Raw genomic sequence first — 8,056 nt, 5'->3', positions numbered from 1 at the left:
ACTACTACACCATATGTTCACTAACTTGGATTTTAAAAAATAAGTTAAAAAAAAAGAAAATGACATTATCCTTCCTTTAGACAACTTCTTTCAAAGGACTTTTATTTATTTATTTGTTTTTATTTTTTTACTTTTTAAGGGGACTTAAGGCAAGAGAGAAGTCAAATGAACCCACTTTCCTTTATGCTAAGGTCTATGTATAAGGACACGTGGAAATAAAAAAAATGTGAAGTCGATATAGAGTTGTAAGTTTATTAACAACATTTAAATTGTAATGCCAACAAACTACATGATATCCCAAAATTGTGTTTTTTATTCATTTATATTACTGGGGGGGATTATTCTGTATTTTCTGAAACAGTATAAACTTTGTTCACTTTGGATAATATTATATAGCATGCCTTAAAACGATAAGGGGTCTTTTCACATCCATTATCTCATTTAATGTTCACAATAACTTTGAAGGGTAGATACCGTTATTCCCATTTGATGGGTGGAGATTCTGAGGCTTAGAGAGTTTAAGTAATGTGAGAAGTCATGGTATGTTCAATAGCAGGTGAGGGGCTCACCTGTTGCCTGCAAATCCCATGATCTCCTGTGGGCTGAGGTATGAAGGATAAGTAAGAGTTGGCAAGAATACCAGAGGTAAGAGAATTAAAAATATGGGTTTAAAATATCAGCAGCTCTTAGTTATCCACCTGCTTAGATGTCAAAGAGGATCCTACAATGTGATCTTTCGGGATATCAGCCTCCAGACTGTCTAGTTAGTTATATACTCCACGGAACAGATATTATCAGGAAATCCTGTTATTTTCTCTGTACCGAACCTTATTTTCTCTAAGGGCATTGTATGAGTTATCTGAGTTTCATTCCTAGGGTAAGATGTTTTCAAAAACAAGAGAAAACATCAGTTGTTGCTTCTAAGGTGTTCCTCCTGCTCCCCCACCTCCGCCTCCCTACAGCTCAGGAAGAACCTAAAACGCTGAGGATCTGAGAAAGCTGGAGATTTCATTATCAAGCCTTCCTGTTAATCTTTTCTGCATAACTTCCTCTGGTAGCTGGAGTGGCATTTCTCCTTACTGCTCCTTTCTATTGACACCTAAACACTGATTTTTTAAAAGTATAGAGATAATGAGGTCATATTACCCCAAATTAGGAAATAAAAAGAATTTTGGGATCCCTTTGCTAATGTGATGACTTAGCAAGTTACCATAGTTTATTTTAGCCTCTCTCCCTTTTTTATTTTACTTTGTGAAATAATTACTGTTGGCTGCCTATGTGGTCCTTGTGGAAAGAATCCATTCACTTTAAAATGTCATCGGGGAGCAAAATAGCAATTACTGACACTTTCCCTGGGGATCTGCAGAAGCTCTAAGGGTTAAGCCTTGTCCTGAAAGTCTTATTGAACCATCTTTCCAACAACAATATGTTCCCAATCCCCACCTTCAGGAGAAGTGCTCTTTCCAGCTGCTATGAGAAGACATTTCTCTTCATATTCTTGTGACTGCAGTCACACTGCACATACAATGTGGTACTTTGCTCTTCTACTAACACTATCATCGACATATTTTTCCTTTCCACTACATGGCTTCTACATCACCAACTGCTAATGATTTACTGAATAATAATAATCATAATAATAATAATTTACTGAAAAGGTAGCCACTTATGTACTTACCCATTCCCCAGATTGTCGGACACTTAGATTGGTGTTTTCTAATATTTTGTTTGTGATCGATGGGTCATAAATATGTTATTTTCGTTTATTTTAATTTAGAGTTATTTTACGGTACGCGTCGGTCACATGCACATGTAAAAATGCAAACATGACCAGAAGACTTGTTAAGCAAGAAGCATATCACCCCAGCCTCCAGTTCTCCAGGCCTCCTCTTCGGCGGCAAGTGTGGTCATTGGGTTTTGTGTCTCTTTCCAGAGATGGTCTAGGCTTACTCTATGTGTGGATGTAGGTGTGCCTCTTTTGTTGTTGTTGTTGTTGGGATGAGATTCAGCGTGGGCTAGAGGGCTGCTGCATGTAGTGTGGTTTGTACAGGTGTCCTGCCGCCTTATACAAATGGGCTGCTTCCATTTGGAGGAAAGGGCATGGTCTACTTCCCACCAAGGTGCTACTCAATTTCTAAGCCACGTGCCGGCAGGGCTGCTGGGGAACCAAGTAGCGAAGCCAGGCTTATAGACTAGTGTGCTGAGTGGCCATATCATAATGTATTTAACGAGTTATCTCTTGATGGAAACTTGGGTTATTTCTTGTATAAGCTACAAATGCACACCAATAAATAACCGTCTGCATGAACATTTGTGTATTAAATTCCTGGAAATGCAATCGCTAATAAAAAGGGTGTGTGCACTGGTACACATTTACACTGATGAAGTTAATGACCAGAGCTGGCTGGAGATATGAAGAGTTGCCTGCTTTGGAGGTACTCAAGCAGAGAGGACCCTTCAGGGAGCATTTGAAAGGCCATCCAACACTGCGAGGCTCTGGAGCCAGCTGGCCTGGTTTCATGGACCCTGGACAATGATTTAACTCTTTGGCCCTCTGTTTTCTAGTGGAGATTAGAAGAAATCAAAAGATTCACTTCATAGGGCAGTTGTGAGCCTGGAGTTCATACAAAGCTCTTAACATAACACCTTGATAAGTTCTTCATAAATGTCAGCTGCTATCATCATCGGCGTCATCATCACCATCATGTTACTGGACTTCAGAGAACCTTAGGGAAGCCTGACAAACCTTCACATTTTAGTTTCTTTTGATTTAGGTAGCACCTCGGGTCACTGGATTTCATTTGGGGCCGACATTCATGACAAGTTCTCATTCTGCTTCCTGTTATAACTTGCCACTGATTAGCTTCCAAAATCTGAGACACCCTTGGGCTTGTACTTTTGCCACTCTCCAGGAGGGAACCCTCCTCTGTCTCTTGGGAAGACCCCAATAGTGTGGATAGGTCACCATCCCACGGTGTGGCCAGCTATGTGTGCGTGTGCGTGGCTAGGCACTGGGTGACTGCAGTCAACTGTTTCATTCCCTGGACAGTTGTAGCCAGGGGCCAGTTGCAGAGACCTTCCCAGGGTACTGCCACTGGCAAGCAGGTGGAGGGAAGGAGGAGCAGGTGTCTCCACTGACTGACTAATTGCCCTGGCTCTAGACTTCATTTTCCATGTTCTGAAAGGGTTTTGGCAGCAGCATTAACTCCCAAAGTCAGTTAAATGTTGCGTGTGTATGAAACAGTTTGCTGCCCCGTCAGAGCTTAGAAAAAGTTCTTTTCCTTAAAGGCGATGACAATTTTCAATGTTACAAAGAGAACAAAGACATTATTTGCAAATTAACACTTCAGTACCGAGTCACATAAATGTAATTCGAAGAGCAGACACGAGCCATGCGAGTATGGTCAGTCCTCTATTCTGTGTGGAGGCTGTGGGCATATTAGTTGTGTTCTCACTACAGGGTGGCTGACCGTGCTACTCACTGGGCGCTTCTGTCGGTAACTTTTGCTGATGTCATTTTTGCAGACTCAGTGTGGGTGTTTGAGGCAGTCAGATTTTCTAGAAGCTGTGTACTTGTTATAGACAGCCTGTGAGTGTTCTGTGAAGTCAGAGAAGGTTCACAGAGCTGCCTTTGGCCAAAGGGGCCTATTTCAATAGCTCTAAATCACTCTCCCTGACTGAGCTCATGTCTGGTGCACAAGATAGACGGTGCTCTTTCTGTGCAGCTTTCATTTCTTGCTCCTTCCTTTTTCTCTCAAGGAATAGAGCTCTGTCTCTGACTCTGCACCTCTCTGAGATGTGTATGAGACTGCAGTAGTACCTTGACATTTCCCCCTCAATTAATGACACAAATATTTCTGGGTGGCACAAGGTTACTGGTCTCCAACAATCAGGGAACTCATCTCTCTCTATTTCCCAAACTATTTCCCAGTGACCCCAGTAGCATCAGCTCTGCAGTTTACTTCTGGCTTCCGTCTTGTCATGAATGTATTTATTTACTTCCACTGTGATACATATCTAAAATGCAATCTGAGAAATGCGTTCTTTTTTTAAAGGGAAACCAGATGTCAACACTTGTTGGCTTTGTCGGCTTGCTCTCCAGTTGTCTGGTAGACTTCAGAATGGCCATTAATCTCAGGCAGGACAACATTCTACATGAGAAAATGTAAAAGAGTTGTGGTTTTCTTGAATTTTAAAAAATATTACAAAACAAGGGGAGATTCCCCATTGAGTAAGGCCTGTGGTCACTCCAGGCCTGTGTCCACTTAGCTGTTGAAAATAAAGGGTCTTTACATAATAAAAATAACAACAGTAATAATAATAATTCATATTTATGAGATCTCAACTATTTACCAAGTATTTTCATAGAAACAGTCTCATCTGTCCTACTAACCGTACTATGAAATATTAGGGAGAAGCAGAATAATGATTTGTGGCCATTTTTGAACAACAAAAAAAGATCAATTTCAAAAGGCTTAACTAAACAGAAAAGCCAGTGACTAATGAGCAACTCCATTTCCAAACTGCAACTCAGAGTTCAATGACACAGCCAAGGCGCTACCCAGGCCATTAAAGAAAGGTTGCTAGCGTTTTTTATTCTAGTGCTTCTGTTCTATCAAGGGCTTGTTCTATCAAGGGCTATCAACCATCTGGGTCTGCGGTCTCCAGGATGCAGGATTTTCCATTTTAAAATGGAGACAGACCTGGGCAAACCAGAGTGCGTTGATCTCTCTGCCACTCTGTCACCCAAAAGGATACCTGACCGAGATTGCTGATCTTCTTCCAGGGCTCTCCCTTGATCACGCTGCCCTGACAGACCCCTGCAGGCCTTCTTTCTAAGTCCTCACCAGCTCTTATTTTCTGTTTTTCCAGAGTGAGGCTTGAATCAGAGAGGCCATCATTACAGGATAAAGAGAACTGAACTCAAAATTGAGGATTATAGACCTAGCTCTATATTTTACTCTCTGTGGGAGCTCGGGCAAGTAATTTATTAATGTTGAGTTTTAGGTTCCTTGGTCATAAAATGAGGGTGATGATTCCTACCCCATCTACATGACAGAGTCATTTCGAGACTGCAGTGAAATAATATACATGAAAGCAAACACAAGGAATCTGAACTTGCTTGTTAGACCTCTGTGATTGAAAGTAGGCATTTAGGGTGCCCTGGGTTGCTCAGTCAATTAAGCATCTAACTCTTTACCCCAGGGGAATGGAATCAACCTCTGCTTTGGGCTCCATGCTGAACTTGGAGACTGCTTAAGATTCTCTCTCCCTCTGCCCCTGCTCGACTCACTCTTGCTCTCTCAAATAAATAAGTAAATATATAAATAAATGTTAAAATACAAAAATATATTTAAAAAAGAAAAAGTAGGCATTTAAACATTCTAAAAAACATGGGAAATATCAGAGAAGGGCATGAGGTAAGAGCCTGCTTAGAATTTTATGAAGTGAAGACAGAGAGGGCTCCGTTTTCCTTTGCAGTGTTGTCTGTCTTGTTTGGGACTCTTCCAAATGTGCTTTTGCCCACATGTCACCAAGACATTGGAAGTCTGCCTTAATTATCCCTGCTAACTTCTGTGGCTCTGTTCTACGCAGCTTAGTTGTTGGCATTTTTCCCCGGTGTGGACAAATGGTGGGGGAGGGGAGGATGGTCATCTAGGAGCCACTGGAAGGAGGAGCGAGAGCTTTACTTGTATCCCCAGGGGTTGGCTTATAGGCCACTCTGTCCAGACCCTGGTTCATCACTCCTGGACATTCCCATTCTTTGCACTTTGTCTCCTTTTGATATCCTTAAATTAAGGCTTTCATACCTATTTTGTCTGAGGTTGAGTTTAGCTGAGCAATCATTTGTGGAATTTTATCTGCTAGATAAGCCCAGGGATCTGTTCTGGTTTTGAAGAGATGAATTAGACAGTTCCAGAGAAGGCTGTGGCTGGGAATGTCAACTCCAAAATTATGTCACTAATAGGGCAACACCCAGCACGGGAGCAAAAACACTTCTAAGCACCCATGGGGATGTACGGAAATACATTAAAAATACATATGAAATACGTTGCAGACTGTGACCCTCCTTCCTTGAGTTCTGAGCAAGGCAACAAGGTCAGGAGAGCATGTTTCTATGTTTCCTGTTCATATGACCATTTAAAAATTTTAAAAACTTATCAAGCCATTAGTATGTGACCCACAATGTCCTAACTCATTTAGAACTCATACCTCATACGAGAGGTAATAATATGCTGCACTGATGCAGCAGAGAAGCATAAAGAAATTCTGAAATCAGTCAAGGGTGGTAGTGACTGAGTGGGTTTAATTTTTTTAAAAAAAATTTTTACATTTATTTATTGTTGAGAGACAGAGTCAGACAGAGTGTGGGCGGGGGCGGGGCAGAGAGAGAAGGAGACACAGAATCTGAAACAGCCTCCGGGCTCTGAGCAAGCATTCAGTACAGAGACTGCTGCGGGGCTTGAACCCACAAACCGTGAGATCATGACCTGAGCCAAAGTTGGATGCCTAACTGACTGAGCCACTCAGGTGCCCCAGAGCCAGTTTAACTTGAGACAGTCTGTAACCCTCTATGCTGCCGCTGGAAATCACTGGTTTGGTGGGCAAGTGCTGGTTGATGATTGTGTTAGAGTGTGTGTGTTAGGGGAGGGGAGAGCATAGTAACATTCCAAATGTTGAATTGTTATGTTGGAAAGTCTTGGGGAAGTTTTGTAACCATCGAAACCAAGCCATTCTCTATTTTTTTCCAAATCTTTCTTGGACTAACCCAATGTGCTCATATAACGTCAATACATTTATATGTTTTAGCACAATGACTGCTGACTTGAGTTCTGATTTGGAAATCAACTCTGGTTGAAAGTGGTGCTTGCTCTTCCTCGTAGAATTACTGCATGTAACTTTTATTTCTAGAGACTATTGGATTCTATGCCTTGTGATCTTGGGAGGAAGAAACACCCCACATATAATGTTAGTAGAAGGTGTAGTTGCATTTGAAAATCTTCATGAAACTCTGGAATTCTAAATAAAAATTTCAGGAAGACTTGGAAGCCTTTGGGCAGCAAAGTCACTTTTAGGGAAAAAGAGATATTTTACTTTCTAGCAATTTCTCAAATTCTAAGGATGGTCTCTTTTTTTTAATGTTTATTTATTTCTGAAAGAGAGAGAGAGAGAGAGAGCGCCAGTGTTAGCAGAGAAGGGGCAGAGAGAGTGGGAGACACAGAATTCAAAGCAGTCTCCAGGCTCTGAGATGTCAGCACAGAGCCTGACGTGGGGCTCGAACTCACAAACTGTGAGATCATGATCTGGGCTGAAGTCGTACACTTAACCAACTGAGCCATCCAGGTACTCCAAGAATGGTTTCTTTCTTTAATTAAATGTCAATGGGAAATCATTGTGCAGCAGGGATGCTGTCAAATGATCTCTTTTTTCTTCATGGTATCCACTGTTTTTTTTTTTTTGTTTGTTTTGTTTTGTTTTGTTTTAATATGGAACGTTTCATGAATTTGCATGTCAAACCTTGTGCAGGGGCGATGCTAATCTTCTCTGTATCATTCCAATTTTAGTATATGTGCTACTGAAGCAAGCCAACACTGGTCCAATGGAGAAAAGCTTGAGTAGAGCCCCTTTTTCTAGCTATTTTCTGGGCCTCTCTTTCCTCCCTGAACTGAATGTGGCCAGGCTCTGGACACAGACTCTGAACTTAGATTAAAATATGGACATTCTTGATTTATTCTCTACAGAAGATTGCCTCCATTTCCAGTGTTTAATTGGAAGTATTTATTTAAAAAAAAAATCATTTACCTTTTAGTACCTGCTTTTGCTCTTTGCTGCTCCATGGTGTTCTCCATCATTAAGAGTGTCCCATTTGATTGGGAAGCCTGGGTGGCTCAGTCAGTTGACCATCCCACTCTTCATTTCAGCTCGAGATCACGATCTCATAGTTCATGAGTTTGAGCCTCCCGTCAAGATCTGGGCTGACCATGTGGAGCCTGCTTGGGATTCTTTCTTTCCTCTCTCTCTTTCCACCTCTCCTACTCACATTTTGTCTCTGTTT

At 41.5% G+C, this 8,056-nt stretch overlaps 1 non-coding gene across 1 annotated transcript; it reads right to left on the bottom strand.

Annotated features, from left to right (window-relative positions):
• Nucleotides 1-7,481: 7,481 nt before the first annotated feature.
• LOC120222018 lies at nt 7,482-7,585 on the bottom strand. Its single transcript, XR_005525946.1, has one exon. It is a non-coding gene; the product is annotated as a U6 spliceosomal RNA (small nuclear RNA).
• Between the last annotated feature and the right edge of the window lie 471 nt (nt 7,586-8,056).

Source organism: Hyaena hyaena, unplaced genomic scaffold (assembly GCF_003009895.1).
Source record: "Hyaena hyaena isolate Hyena2069 unplaced genomic scaffold, ASM300989v1 scaffold_828, whole genome shotgun sequence".
Taxonomy (NCBI): domain Eukaryota; kingdom Metazoa; phylum Chordata; class Mammalia; order Carnivora; family Hyaenidae; genus Hyaena; species Hyaena hyaena.
The sequence above is the reverse complement of the archived record's forward strand: the minus strand, read 5'-3'. Positions and strand labels throughout refer to the sequence as shown.